We start from the raw sequence: 15,312 nt of genomic DNA, 5'->3' as shown, positions 1-15,312 counted from the left end.
ACCCCTGAGGGTTAACAAAAAAAAAAGAATTAACCCTCAGGGGTTAAAAAAAAACCAGATCATATTAAAATGTAATCCCTTAGTTAATTTTACCGCGTGACGGACAAGGTCCGTCATCCGTCGTTAAGGGTATCCCCTGGATGACGGACCTCATCCGTCACCCGTCCTGAAGGGGTTAAATAAGTCAAAATTTTACAATTTAGTAATTATCACAATACAATGTCAACATTAGTGTATCAATGCAAAGAAAAATCTTTAAGCTCCAAATCCTCTCTTGTCTTAAAAATCCTGTGTCTGGTTTCCTTCTGAGGACAGAGTCTGCATTAGATTTCCTTATTCCCAAAGAAAATAGCATAGCGTTGCCAACTTCTCTAAGTGGGTTTTTAATAGTGTATATGGCGTATCCTACTTAAATACTAGAGTTTTGGGAAGTTTCCTTGACCTCACATTCGTAGTTTTAGTGACTTCTCATTAGAATTTAATTTCTTTGGCTACAGAAGCTTTATTAAAATTGTTTCAAGGCTGATGTTTTAGAAAAGAGTCCAACATAGCTCCTTCCACAGCTTGGAACGTTTAGCCGAAAAGAAAATGCAATTCAGGTTTTGATTTTGAACAATTTAGAGTTGAGTGAGCAAACTTAATTAAACATCTGCTAAGATCCTGTTCACTGCTGTCTCAGAAAATCTGGTGCCTGGTGTCCATGAGGTGTCAGTAAATCGATTATAGGTCCTCATTCCCCGAGTAAAAGAGGATAATTTTTGGATAAGAAGATGATATACTTAGTGAAGAACTTCATATTTTGACCAATAAAGTCATAAATGGAAGGGCATTTAAGCCATCTGATATAACAATTGACACTAAGTTACCATACGTAGGCTAGGAGTCCTAAACAATCATTGGATGTGGTTAAATGTGTCCAACTATTACCTCTGTTAATATACATCTGAGGCTTTTAACTATTTTGCAATCTACAGTCCTCAGACGAACTTTATTAAAAAAAAATAGACAAGGCTATTTTTTCGAATGAGCCGAGGTTCTATTTGTGCGTCGTGTTCTGTAAAACTTGAGTAATGTAATGCGATGTAGCTCAGTGGTAGAGCGCATGCTTTGCATGTATGAGGCCCTGGGTTCAATCCCCGGCATCTCCAGGTGCAGTTAATTTTAATTTGGAAGAGTCGTCATGAGTGACTTTGTTTACATAGTTCCAATGAAGAATTTATTCACCACAAGATGAATTGTATCAAGAAAAATATGTAGGCAAAAAGTGATGTTTTCAAAATATTCACAAACTCGGCTTTAGTCACAGCTTCTTTAAATAAGTCACAATTTTACAATTCAGTAATTATGTCAACATTATTATTACATGTTTATGACAACAATGTCAACATTAGTGTATCAATCCAAAGAAAAATATTTAAGCTCCAAATCCTCTCTTGTCTTAAAAATCCTGTGTCTGGTTTCCTTCTGAGGACAGAGTCTGCATTAGATTTCCTTATTCCCAAAGAAAATAGCATAGCGTTGCCAACTTCTCTAAGTGGGTTTTTAATAGTGTATATGACGTATCCTACTTAAATTCTAGAGTTTTGGGAAGTTTCCTTGACCTCACATTCGTAGTTTTAGTGACTTCTCATGAGAATTTCATTTCTTTGGCTACAGAAGCTTTATTAAAATTGTTTCAAGGCTGATGTTTTAGAAAAGAGTCCAACATAGCTCCTTCCACAGCTTGGAACGTTTAGCCGAAAAGAAAATGCAATTCAGGTTTTATATTTTGAACAATTTAGAGTTGAGTGAGCAAACTTAATTAAACATCTGCTAAGATCCTGTTCACTGCTGTCTCAGAAAATCTGGTGCCTGGTGTCCATGAGGTGTCAGTATATCGATTATAGGTCCTCATTCCCCGAGTAAAAGAGGATAATTTTTGGATAAGAAGATGATATACTTAGTGAAGAACTTCATATTTTGACCAATAAAGTCATAAATGGAAGGGCATTTAAGCCATCTGATATAACAATTGACACCAAGTTACCATACGTAGGCTAGGAGTCCTAAACAATCATTGGATGTGGTTAAATGTGTCCAACTATTACCTCTGTTAATATACATCTGAGGCTTTTAACTATTTTGTAATCTACAGTCCTCAGACGAACTTTATTAAAAAAAAAAAAATAGACAAGGCTATTTTGTCGAATGAGCCGAGGTTCTATTTGTGTGTCGTCTTCTGTACATCTGTAGCAATGTAATGGGGATGTAGCTCAGTGGTAGAGCGCATGCTTCGCGTGTATGAGGCCCCAGGTTCAATCCCCGGCATCTCCAGGTGCAGTTAATTTTAATTTAGAAGAGTCGGCTTTGTTTACATAGTTCCAATGACGAATTTATTCACCAGATGAATTGTATCAAGAAAAATATGTAGGCAAAAAGTGATGTTTTAAAAATATTCACAAACTCGGCTTTAGTCACAGCTTCTTTAAATAAGTCAAAATTTTACAATTTAGTAATTATCACACAACAATGTCAACATTAGTGTATCAATTCAAAGAAAAATCTTTAAGCTCCAAATCCTCTCTTGTCTTAAAAATCCTGTGTCTGGTTTCCTTCTGAGGACAGAGTCTGCATTAGATTTCCATATTCCCAAAGAAAATAGCATAGTGTTGCCAACTTCTCTAAGTGGGTTTTTAATAGTGTATATGGCGTATCCTACTTAAATTCTAGAGTTTCGGGAAGTTTCCTCGACCTCACATTCGTAGTTTTAGTGAATTCTCATGAGAATTTCATTTCTTTGGCTACAGAAGCTTTATTAAAATTGTTTCAAGGCTGATGTTTTAGAAAAGAGTCCAACATAGCTCCTTCCACAGCTTGGAACGTTTTGCTGAAAAGAAAATGCAATTCAGGTTTTGATTTTGAACAATTTAGAGTTGAGTGAGCAAACTTAATTAAACATCTGCTAAGATCCTGTTCACTGCTGTCTCAGAAAATATGGTGCCTGGTGTCCATGAGGTGTCAGTAAATCGATTATAGGTCCTCATTCCCCGAGTAAAAGAGGATAATTTTTGGATAAGAAGATGATATACTTAGTGAAGAACTTCATATTTTGACCAATAAAGTCATAAATGGAAGGGCATTTAAGCCATCTGATATAACAATTGACACTAAGTTACCAAACATAGGCTAGGAGTCCTAAACAATCATTGGATGTGGTTAAATGTGTCCAACTATTACCTCTGTTAATATACATCTGAGGCTTTTAATTATTTTGCAATCTACAGTCCTCAGACGAACTTTATTAAAAAAAAATAGACAAGGCTATTTTTTCGAATGAGCCGAGGTTCTATTGTGTCTGGTTTCCTTCTGAGGACAGAGTCTGCATTAGATTTCCTTATTCCCAAAGAAAATAGCATAGCGTTGCCAACTTCTCTAAGTGGGTTTTTAATAGTGTATATGGCGTATCCTACTTAAATTCTAGAGTTTCGGGAAGTTTCCTTGACCTCACATTCGTAGTTTTAGTGACTTCTCATGAGAATTTCATTTCATTGGCTACAGAAGCTTTATTAAAATTGTTTCAAGGCTGATGTTTTAGAAAAGAGTCCAACATAGCTCCTTCCACAGCTTGGAACGTTTTGCTGAAAAGAAAATGCAATTCAGGTTTTGATTTTGAACAATTTAGAGTTGAGTGAGCAAACTTAATTAAACATCTGCTAAGATCCTGTTCACTGCTGTCTCAGAAAATATGGTGCCTGGTGTCCATGAGGTGTCAGTAAATCAATTATAGGTCCTCATTCCCCGAGTAAAAGAGGATAATTTTTGGATAAGAAGATGATATACTTAGTGAAGAATTTCATATTTTGACCAATAAAGTCATAAATGGAAGGGCATTTAAGCCATCTGATATAACAATTGACACTAAGTTACCATACGTAGGCTAGGAGTCCTAAACAATCATTGGATGTGGTTAAATGTGTCCAACTATTACCTCTGTTAATATACATCTGAGGCTTTTAACTATTTTGCAATCTACAGTCCTCAGACGAACTTTATTAAAAAAAAATAGACAAGGCTATTTTTTCGAATGAGCCGAGGTTCTATTTGTGTGTCGTGTTCTGTACAGCTGTAGCAATGTAATGGGGATGTAGCTCAGTGGTAGAGCGCATGCTTTGCATGTATGAGGCCCTGGGTTCAATCCCCGGCATCTCCAGGTGCAGTTAATTTTAATTTAGAAGAGTCGGCATGAGTGACTTTGTTTACATAGTTCCAATGAAGAATTTATTCACCACAAGATGAATTGTATCGCGAAAAATATGTAGGCAAAAAGTCATGTTTTCAAAATATTCACAGACTCGGCTTTAGTCACAGCTTCTTTAAATAAGTCAAAATTTTACCATTTAGTAATTATCACACAACAATGTCAACATTAGTGTATCAATCCAAAGAAAAATCTTTAAGCTCCAAATCCTCTCTTGCCTTAAAAATCCTGTGTCTGGTTTCCTTCTGAGGACAGAGTCTGCATTAGATTTCCTTATTCCCAAAGAAAATAGCATAGCGTTGCCAACTTCTCTAAGTGGGTTTTTAATAGTGTATATGGCGTATCCTACTTAAATTCTAGAGTTTCGGGAAGTTTCCTTGACCTCACATTCGTAGTTTTAGTGACTTCTCATGAGAATTTCATTTCTTTGGCTACAGAAGCTTTATTAAAATTGTTTCAAGGCTGATGTTTTAGAAAAGAGTCCAACATAGCTCCTTCCACAGCTTGGAACGTTTAGCCGAAAAGAAAATGCAATTCAGGTTTTGATTTTGAACAATTTAGAGTTGAGTGAGCAAACTTAATTAAACATCTGCTAAGATCCTGTTCACTGCTGTCTCAGAAAATCTGGTGCCTGGTGTCCATGAGGTGTCAGTAAATCGATTATAGGTCCTCATTCCCCGAGTAAAAGAGGATAATTTTTGGATAAGAAGATGATATACTTAGTGAAGAACTTCATATTTTGACCAATAAAGTCATAAATGGAAGGGCATTTAAGCCATCTGATATAACAATTGACACTAAGTTACCATACGTAGGCTAGGAGTCCTAAACAATCATTGGATGTGGTTAAATGTGTCCAACTATTACCTCTGTTAATATACATCTGAGGCTTTTAACTATTTTGCAATCTACAGTCCTCAGACGAACTTTATTAAAAAAAATAGACAAGGCTATTTTTTCGAATGAGCCGAGGTTCTATTTGTGTGTCGTGTTCTGTACAACTGTAGCAATGTAATGGGAATGTAGCACAGTGGAAGAGCGCATGCTTCGCATGTATGAGGCCCCAGGTTCAATCCCCGGCATCTCCATGTGCAGTCAATTTTAATTTAGAAGAGTCGGCTTTGTTTACATAGTTCCAATGACGAATTTATTCACCAGAAGATGAATTGTATCAAGAAAAATATGTAGGCAAAAAGTGATGTTTTCAAAATATTCACAAACTCGGCTTTAGTCACAGCTTCTTAAGGACCAAACTTCTGGAATAAAAGGGAATCATGACATGTCAAACATGTCATGTGTCCTTAAGGGGTTAAATAAGTCAAAATTGTACCATTTAGTAATTATCACACAACAATGTCAACATTAGTGTATCAATCCAAAGAAAAATCTTTAAGCTCCTAATCCTCTCTTGTCTTAAAAATCCTGTGTCTGGTTTCCTTCTGAGGACAGAGTCTGCATTAGATTTCCTTATTCCCAAAGAAAATAGCATAGCGTTGCCAACTTCTCTAAGTGGGTTTTTAATAGTGTATATGGCGTATCCTACTTAAATTCTAGAGTTTTGGGAAGTTTCCTTGACCTCACATTCGTAGTTTTAGTGACTTCTCATGAGAATTTCATTTCTTTGGCTACAGAAGCTTTATTAAAATTGTTTCAAGGCTGATGTTTTAGAAAAGAGTCCAACATAGCTCCTTCCACAGCTTGGAACGTTTAGCCGAAAAGAAAATGCAATTCAGGTTTTGATTTTGAACAATTTAGAGTTGAGTGAGCAAACTTAATTAAACATCTGCTAAGATCCTGTTCACTGCTGTCTCAGAAAATCTGGTGCCTGGTGTCCATGAGGTGTCAGTAAATCGATTATAGGTCCTCATTCCCCGAGTAAAAGAGGATAATTTTTGGATAAGAAGATGATATACTTAGTGAAGAACTTCATATTTTGACCAATAAAGTCATAAATGGAAGGGCATTTAAGCCATCTGATATAACAATTGACACTAAGTTACCATACGTAGGCTAGGAGTCCTAAACAATCATTGGATGTGGTTAAATGTGTCCAACTATTACCTCTGTTAATATACATCTGAGGCTTTTAACTATTTTGCAATCTACAGTCCTCAGACGAACTTTATTAAAAAAAATAGACAAGGCTTTTGCCTTTTGCAATCTACAGTCCTCAGACGAACTTTATTAAAAAAAATAGACAAAGCTATTTTTTCGAATGAGCCGAGGTTCTATTTGTGTGTCATGTTCTGTACAAGTGTAGCAATGTAATGGGGATGTAGCTTAGTGGTAGAGCGCATGCTTTGCATGTATGAGGCCCCGCGTTCAATCCCCGGCATCTCCAGGTGCAGTTAATTTTAATTTAGAAGAGTCGGCATGAGTGACTTTGTTTACATAGTTCCAATGAAGAATTTATTCACCAGAAGATGAATTGTATCAAGAGAAATATGTAGGCAAAAAGTGATGTTTTCAAAATATTCACAAACTCGGGTTTAGTCACAGCTTCTTTAAATAAGTCAAAATTTTACAATTTAGTAATTATCACACAACAATGTCAACATTAGTGTATCAATCCAAATACAAATCTTTAAGCTCCAAATCCTCTCTTGTCTTAAAAATCCTGTGTCTGGTTTCCTTCTGAGGACAGAGTCTGCATTAGATTTCCTTATTCCCAAAGAAAATAGCATAGCGTTGCCAACTTCTCTAAGTGGGTTTTTAATAGTGTATATGGCGTATCCTACTTAAATTCTAGAGTTTCGGGAAGTTTCTTTGACCTCAAATTCGTAGTTTTAGTGACTTCTCATGAAAATTTCATTTCTTTGGCTACAGAAGCTTTATTAAAATTGTTTCAAGGCTGATGTTTTAGAAAAGAGTCCAACATAGCTCCTTCCACAGCTTGGAACGTTTAGCCGAAAAGAAAATGCAATTCAGGTTTTATATTTTGAACAATTTAGAGTTGAGTGAGCAAACTTAATTAAACATCTGCTAAGATCCTGTTCACTGCTGTCTCAGAAAATCTGGTGCCTGGTGTCCATGAGGTGTCAGTAAATCGATTATAGGTCCTCATTCCCCGAGTAAAAGAGGATAATTTTTGGATAAGAAGATGATATACTTAGTGAAGAACTTCATATTTTGACCAATAAAGTCATAAATGGAAGGGCATTTAAGCCATCTGATATAACAATTGACACTAAGTTACCATACGTAGGCTAGGAGTCCTAAACAATCATTGGATGTGGTTAAATGTGTCCAACTATTACCTCTGTTAATATACATCTGAGGCTTTTAACTATTTTGCAATCTACAGTCCTCAGACGAACTTTATTAAAAAAAATAGACAAGGCTTTTGCCTTTTGCAATCTACAGTCCTCAGACGAACTTTATTAAAAAAAATAGACAAAGCTATTTTTTCGAATGAGCCGAGGTTCTATTTGTGTGTCATGTTCTGTAGAAGTGTAGCAATGTAATGGGGATGTAGCTCAGTGGTAGAGCGCATGCTTTGCATGTATGAGGCCCCGCGTTCAATCCCCGGCATCTCCAGGTGCAGTTAATTTTAATTTGGAAGAGTCGTCATGAGTGACTTTGTTTACATAGTTCCAATGAAGAATTTATTCACCACAAGATGAATTGTATCAAGAAAAATATGTAGGCAAAAAGTGATGTTTTCAAAATATTCACAAACTCGGCTTTAGTCACAGCTTCTTTAAATAAGTCACAATTTTACAATTCAGTAATTATGTCAACATTATTATTACATGTTTATGACAACAATGTCAACATTAGTGTATCAATCCAAAGAAAAATATTTAAGCTCCAAATCCTCTCTTGTCTTAAAAATCCTGTGTCTGGTTTCCTTCTGAGGACAGAGTCTGCATTAGATTTCCTTATTCCCAAAGAAAATAGCATAGCGTTGCCAACTTCTCTAAGTGGGTTTTTAATAGTGTATATGACGTATCCTACTTAAATTCTAGAGTTTTGGGAAGTTTCCTTGACCTCACATTCGTAGTTTTAGTGACTTCTCATGAGAATTTCATTTCTTTGGCTACAGAAGCTTTATTAAAATTGTTTCAAGGCTGATGTTTTAGAAAAGAGTCCAACATAGCTCCTTCCACAGCTTGGAACGTTTAGCCGAAAAGAAAATGCAATTCAGGTTTTATATTTTGAACAATTTAGAGTTGAGTGAGCAAACTTAATTAAACATCTGCTAAGATCCTGTTCACTGCTGTCTCAGAAAATCTGGTGCCTGGTGTCCATGAGGTGTCAGTATATCGATTATAGGTCCTCATTCCCCGAGTAAAAGAGGATAATTTTTGGATAAGAAGATGATATACTTAGTGAAGAACTTCATATTTTGACCAATAAAGTCATAAATGGAAGGGCATTTAAGCCATCTGATATAACAATTGACACCAAGTTACCATACGTAGGCTAGGAGTCCTAAACAATCATTGGATGTGGTTAAATGTGTCCAACTATTACCTCTGTTAATATACATCTGAGGCTTTTAACTATTTTGTAATCTACAGTCCTCAGACGAACTTTATTAAAAAAAAAAAAATAGACAAGGCTATTTTGTCGAATGAGCCGAGGTTCTATTTGTGTGTCGTCTTCTGTACATCTGTAGCAATGTAATGGGGATGTAGCTCAGTGGTAGAGCGCATGCTTCGCGTGTATGAGGCCCCAGGTTCAATCCCCGGCATCTCCAGGTGCAGTTAATTTTAATTTAGAAGAGTCGGCTTTGTTTACATAGTTCCAATGACGAATTTATTCACCAGATGAATTGTATCAAGAAAAATATGTAGGCAAAAAGTGATGTTTTAAAAATATTCACAAACTCGGCTTTAGTCACAGCTTCTTTAAATAAGTCAAAATTTTACAATTTAGTAATTATCACACAACAATGTCAACATTAGTGTATCAATTCAAAGAAAAATCTTTAAGCTCCAAATCCTCTCTTGTCTTAAAAATCCTGTGTCTGGTTTCCTTCTGAGGACAGAGTCTGCATTAGATTTCCATATTCCCAAAGAAAATAGCATAGTGTTGCCAACTTCTCTAAGTGGGTTTTTAATAGTGTATATGGCGTATCCTACTTAAATTCTAGAGTTTCGGGAAGTTTCCTCGACCTCACATTCGTAGTTTTAGTGAATTCTCATGAGAATTTCATTTCTTTGGCTACAGAAGCTTTATTAAAATTGTTTCAAGGCTGATGTTTTAGAAAAGAGTCCAACATAGCTCCTTCCACAGCTTGGAACGTTTTGCTGAAAAGAAAATGCAATTCAGGTTTTGATTTTGAACAATTTAGAGTTGAGTGAGCAAACTTAATTAAACATCTGCTAAGATCCTGTTCACTGCTGTCTCAGAAAATATGGTGCCTGGTGTCCATGAGGTGTCAGTAAATCGATTATAGGTCCTCATTCCCCGAGTAAAAGAGGATAATTTTTGGATAAGAAGATGATATACTTAGTGAAGAACTTCATATTTTGACCAATAAAGTCATAAATGGAAGGGCATTTAAGCCATCTGATATAACAATTGACACTAAGTTACCAAACATAGGCTAGGAGTCCTAAACAATCATTGGATGTGGTTAAATGTGTCCAACTATTACCTCTGTTAATATACATCTGAGGCTTTTAATTATTTTGCAATCTACAGTCCTCAGACGAACTTTATTAAAAAAAAATAGACAAGGCTATTTTTTCGAATGAGCCGAGGTTCTATTGTGTCTGGTTTCCTTCTGAGGACAGAGTCTGCATTAGATTTCCTTATTCCCAAAGAAAATAGCATAGCGTTGCCAACTTCTCTAAGTGGGTTTTTAATAGTGTATATGGCGTATCCTACTTAAATTCTAGAGTTTCGGGAAGTTTCCTTGACCTCACATTCGTAGTTTTAGTGACTTCTCATGAGAATTTCATTTCATTGGCTACAGAAGCTTTATTAAAATTGTTTCAAGGCTGATGTTTTAGAAAAGAGTCCAACATAGCTCCTTCCACAGCTTGGAACGTTTTGCTGAAAAGAAAATGCAATTCAGGTTTTGATTTTGAACAATTTAGAGTTGAGTGAGCAAACTTAATTAAACATCTGCTAAGATCCTGTTCACTGCTGTCTCAGAAAATATGGTGCCTGGTGTCCATGAGGTGTCAGTAAATCAATTATAGGTCCTCATTCCCCGAGTAAAAGAGGATAATTTTTGGATAAGAAGATGATATACTTAGTGAAGAATTTCATATTTTGACCAATAAAGTCATAAATGGAAGGGCATTTAAGCCATCTGATATAACAATTGACACTAAGTTACCATACGTAGGCTAGGAGTCCTAAACAATCATTGGATGTGGTTAAATGTGTCCAACTATTACCTCTGTTAATATACATCTGAGGCTTTTAACTATTTTGCAATCTACAGTCCTCAGACGAACTTTATTAAAAAAAAATAGACAAGGCTATTTTTTCGAATGAGCCGAGGTTCTATTTGTGTGTCGTGTTCTGTACAGCTGTAGCAATGTAATGGGGATGTAGCTCAGTGGTAGAGCGCATGCTTTGCATGTATGAGGCCCTGGGTTCAATCCCCGGCATCTCCAGGTGCAGTTAATTTTAATTTAGAAGAGTCGGCATGAGTGACTTTGTTTACATAGTTCCAATGAAGAATTTATTCACCACAAGATGAATTGTATCGCGAAAAATATGTAGGCAAAAAGTCATGTTTTCAAAATATTCACAGACTCGGCTTTAGTCACAGCTTCTTTAAATAAGTCAAAATTTTACCATTTAGTAATTATCACACAACAATGTCAACATTAGTGTATCAATCCAAAGAAAAATCTTTAAGCTCCAAATCCTCTCTTGCCTTAAAAATCCTGTGTCTGGTTTCCTTCTGAGGACAGAGTCTGCATTAGATTTCCTTATTCCCAAAGAAAATAGCATAGCGTTGCCAACTTCTCTAAGTGGGTTTTTAATAGTGTATATGGCGTATCCTACTTAAATTCTAGAGTTTCGGGAAGTTTCCTTGACCTCACATTCGTAGTTTTAGTGACTTCTCATGAGAATTTCATTTCTTTGGCTACAGAAGCTTTATTAAAATTGTTTCAAGGCTGATGTTTTAGAAAAGAGTCCAACATAGCTCCTTCCACAGCTTGGAACGTTTAGCCGAAAAGAAAATGCAATTCAGGTTTTGATTTTGAACAATTTAGAGTTGAGTGAGCAAACTTAATTAAACATCTGCTAAGATCCTGTTCACTGCTGTCTCAGAAAATCTGGTGCCTGGTGTCCATGAGGTGTCAGTAAATCGATTATAGGTCCTCATTCCCCGAGTAAAAGAGGATAATTTTTGGATAAGAAGATGATATACTTAGTGAAGAACTTCATATTTTGACCAATAAAGTCATAAATGGAAGGGCATTTAAGCCATCTGATATAACAATTGACACTAAGTTACCATACGTAGGCTAGGAGTCCTAAACAATCATTGGATGTGGTTAAATGTGTCCAACTATTACCTCTGTTAATATACATCTGAGGCTTTTAACTATTTTGCAATCTACAGTCCTCAGACGAACTTTATTAAAAAAAATAGACAAGGCTATTTTTTCGAATGAGCCGAGGTTCTATTTGTGTGTCGTGTTCTGTACAACTGTAGCAATGTAATGGGAATGTAGCACAGTGGAAGAGCGCATGCTTCGCATGTATGAGGCCCCAGGTTCAATCCCCGGCATCTCCATGTGCAGTCAATTTTAATTTAGAAGAGTCGGCTTTGTTTACATAGTTCCAATGACGAATTTATTCACCAGAAGATGAATTGTATCAAGAAAAATATGTAGGCAAAAAGTGATGTTTTCAAAATATTCACAAACTCGGCTTTAGTCACAGCTTCTTAAGGACCAAACTTCTGGAATAAAAGGGAATCATGACATGTCAAACATGTCATGTGTCCTTAAGGGGTTAAATAAGTCAAAATTGTACCATTTAGTAATTATCACACAACAATGTCAACATTAGTGTATCAATCCAAAGAAAAATCTTTAAGCTCCTAATCCTCTCTTGTCTTAAAAATCCTGTGTCTGGTTTCCTTCTGAGGACAGAGTCTGCATTAGATTTCCTTATTCCCAAAGAAAATAGCATAGCGTTGCCAACTTCTCTAAGTGGGTTTTTAATAGTGTATATGGCGTATCCTACTTAAATTCTAGAGTTTTGGGAAGTTTCCTTGACCTCACATTCGTAGTTTTAGTGACTTCTCATGAGAATTTCATTTCTTTGGCTACAGAAGCTTTATTAAAATTGTTTCAAGGCTGATGTTTTAGAAAAGAGTCCAACATAGCTCCTTCCACAGCTTGGAACGTTTAGCCGAAAAGAAAATGCAATTCAGGTTTTGATTTTGAACAATTTAGAGTTGAGTGAGCAAACTTAATTAAACATCTGCTAAGATCCTGTTCACTGCTGTCTCAGAAAATCTGGTGCCTGGTGTCCATGAGGTGTCAGTAAATCGATTATAGGTCCTCATTCCCCGAGTAAAAGAGGATAATTTTTGGATAAGAAGATGATATACTTAGTGAAGAACTTCATATTTTGACCAATAAAGTCATAAATGGAAGGGCATTTAAGCCATCTGATATAACAATTGACACTAAGTTACCATACGTAGGCTAGGAGTCCTAAACAATCATTGGATGTGGTTAAATGTGTCCAACTATTACCTCTGTTAATATACATCTGAGGCTTTTAACTATTTTGCAATCTACAGTCCTCAGACGAACTTTATTAAAAAAAATAGACAAGGCTTTTGCCTTTTGCAATCTACAGTCCTCAGACGAACTTTATTAAAAAAAATAGACAAAGCTATTTTTTCGAATGAGCCGAGGTTCTATTTGTGTGTCATGTTCTGTACAAGTGTAGCAATGTAATGGGGATGTAGCTCAGTGGTAGAGCGCATGCTTTGCATATATGAGGCCCCGCGTTCAATCCCCGGCATCTCCAGGTGCAGTTAATTTTAATTTAGAAGAGTCGGCATGAGTGACTTTGTTTACATAGTTCCAATGAAGAATTTATTCACCAGAAGATGAATTGTATCAAGAGAAATATGTAGGCAAAAAGTGATGTTTTCAAAATATTCACAAACTCGGGTTTAGTCACAGCTTCTTTAAATAATTCAAAATTTTACAATTTAGTAATTATCACACAACAATGTCAACATTAGTGTATCAATCCAAATAAAAATCTTTAAGCTCCAAATCCTCTCTTGTCTTAAAAATCCTGTGTCTGGTTTCCTTCTGAGGACAGAGTCTGCATTAGATTTCCTTATTCCCAAAGAAAATAGCATAGCGTTGCCAACTTCTCTAAGTGGGTTTTTAATAGTGTATATGGCGTATCCTACTTAAATTCTAGAGTTTCGGGAAGTTTCTTTGACCTCAAATTCGTAGTTTTAGTGACTTCTCATGAAAATTTCATTTCTTTGGCTACTGAAGCTTTATTAAAATTGTTTCAAGGCTGATGTTTTAGAAAAGAGTCCAACATAGCTCCTTCCACAGCTTGGAACGTTTAGCCGAAAAGAAAATGCAATTCAGGTTTTGATTTTGAACAATTTAGAGTTGAGTGAGCAAACTTAATTAAACATCTGCTAAGATCCTGTTCACTGCTGTCTCAGAAAATCTTGTGCCTGGTGTCCATGGGGTGTCAGTAAATCGATTATAGGTCCTCATTCCCCAAGTAAAAGAGGATAATTTTGGGATAAGAAGATGATATACTTAGTTACTTTGTTTACATAGTTCCAATGAAGAATTTATTCACCAGAAGATGAATTGTATCAAGAAAAATATGTAGGCAAAAAGTGATGTTTTAAAAATATTCACAGACTCGGCTTTAGTCACAGCTTCTTTAAATAAGTCAAAATTTTACCATTTAGTAATTATCACACAACAATGTCAACATTAGTGTATCAATCCAAAGAAAAATCTTTAAGCTCCAAATCCTCTCTTGTCTTAAATATCCTGTGTCTGGTTTCCTTCTGAGGACAGAGTCTGCATTAGATTTCCTTATTCCCAAAGAAAATAGCATAGCGTTGCCAACTTCTCTAAGTGGGTTTTTAATAGTGTATATGGCGTATCCTACTTAAATTCTAGAGTTTCGGGAAGTTTCCTTGACCTCACATTCGTAGTTTTAGTGACTTCTCATGAGAATTTCATTTCTTTGGCTACAGAAGCTTTATTAAAATTGTTTCAAGGCTGATGTTTTAGAAAAGAGTCCAACATAGCTCCTTCCACAGCTTGGAACGTTTAGCCGAAAAGAAAATGCAATTCAGGTTTTGATTTTGAACAATTTAGAGTTGAGTGAGCAAACTTAATTAAACATCTGCTAAGATCCTGTTCACTGCTGTCTCAGAAAATCTGGTGCCTGGTGTCCATGAGGTGTCAGTAAATCGATTATAGGTCCTCAATCCCCGAGTAAAAGAGGATAATTTTTGGATAAGAAGATGATATACTTAGTGAAGAACTTCATATTTTGACCAATAAAGTCATAAATGGAAGGGCATTTAAGCCATCTGATATAACAATTGACACTAAGTTACCATACGTAGGCTAGGAGTCCTAAACAATCATTGGATGTGGTTAAATGTGTCCAACTATTACCTCTGTTAATATACATCTGAGGCTTTTAACTATTTTGCAATCTACAGTCCTCAGACGAACTTTATTACAAAAAATAGACAAGGCTTTTGCCTTTTGCAATCTACAGTCCTCAGACGAACTTTATTAAAAAAAATAGACAAAGCTATTTTTTCGAATGAGCCGAGGTTCTATTTGTGTGTCATGTTCTGTACAAGTGTAGCAATGTAATGGGGATGTAGCTCAGTGGTAGAGCGCATGCTTTGCATATATGAGGCCCCGCGTTCAATCCCCGGCATCTCCAGGTGCAGTTAATTTTAATTTAGAAGAGTCGGCATGAGTGACTTTGTTTACATAGTTCCAATGAAGAATTTATTCACCAGAAGATGAATTGTATCAAGAGAAATATGTAGGCAAAAAGTGATGTTTTCAAAATATTCACAAACTCGGGTTTAGTCACAGCTTCTTTAAATAATTCAAAAT

General features: G+C 35.9%; 4 non-coding genes across 4 annotated transcripts; all 4 read left to right on the top strand.

The window, feature by feature from the left end:
- The first annotated feature begins 2,241 nt into the window (after window positions 1-2,241).
- TRNAA-CGC (transfer RNA alanine (anticodon CGC)) lies at window positions 2,242-2,313 on the top strand. The gene has a single exon. It is a non-coding gene; the product is annotated as a tRNA-Ala (tRNA).
- Window positions 2,314-4,117: 1,804 nt separating this feature from the next.
- TRNAA-UGC (transfer RNA alanine (anticodon UGC)) lies at window positions 4,118-4,189 on the top strand. Its single transcript has one exon. It is a non-coding gene; the product is annotated as a tRNA-Ala (tRNA).
- Window positions 4,190-8,867: 4,678 nt separating this feature from the next.
- Window positions 8,868-8,939, top strand: TRNAA-CGC (transfer RNA alanine (anticodon CGC)). The gene has a single exon. It is a non-coding gene; the product is annotated as a tRNA-Ala (tRNA).
- A 1,804-nt stretch (window positions 8,940-10,743) lies between these two features.
- Window positions 10,744-10,815, top strand: TRNAA-UGC (transfer RNA alanine (anticodon UGC)). The gene has a single exon. It is a non-coding gene; the product is annotated as a tRNA-Ala (tRNA).
- The last annotated feature ends 4,497 nt before the right edge of the window (window positions 10,816-15,312 follow it).

The sequence above is a fragment of the Pelobates fuscus genome, chromosome 12 (genome assembly GCF_036172605.1).
Source record: "Pelobates fuscus isolate aPelFus1 chromosome 12, aPelFus1.pri, whole genome shotgun sequence".
In the NCBI taxonomy this organism is placed as follows: Eukaryota; Metazoa; Chordata; class Amphibia; order Anura; family Pelobatidae; genus Pelobates; species Pelobates fuscus.
This window is presented reverse-complemented; position numbering and strand designations above follow the sequence as displayed.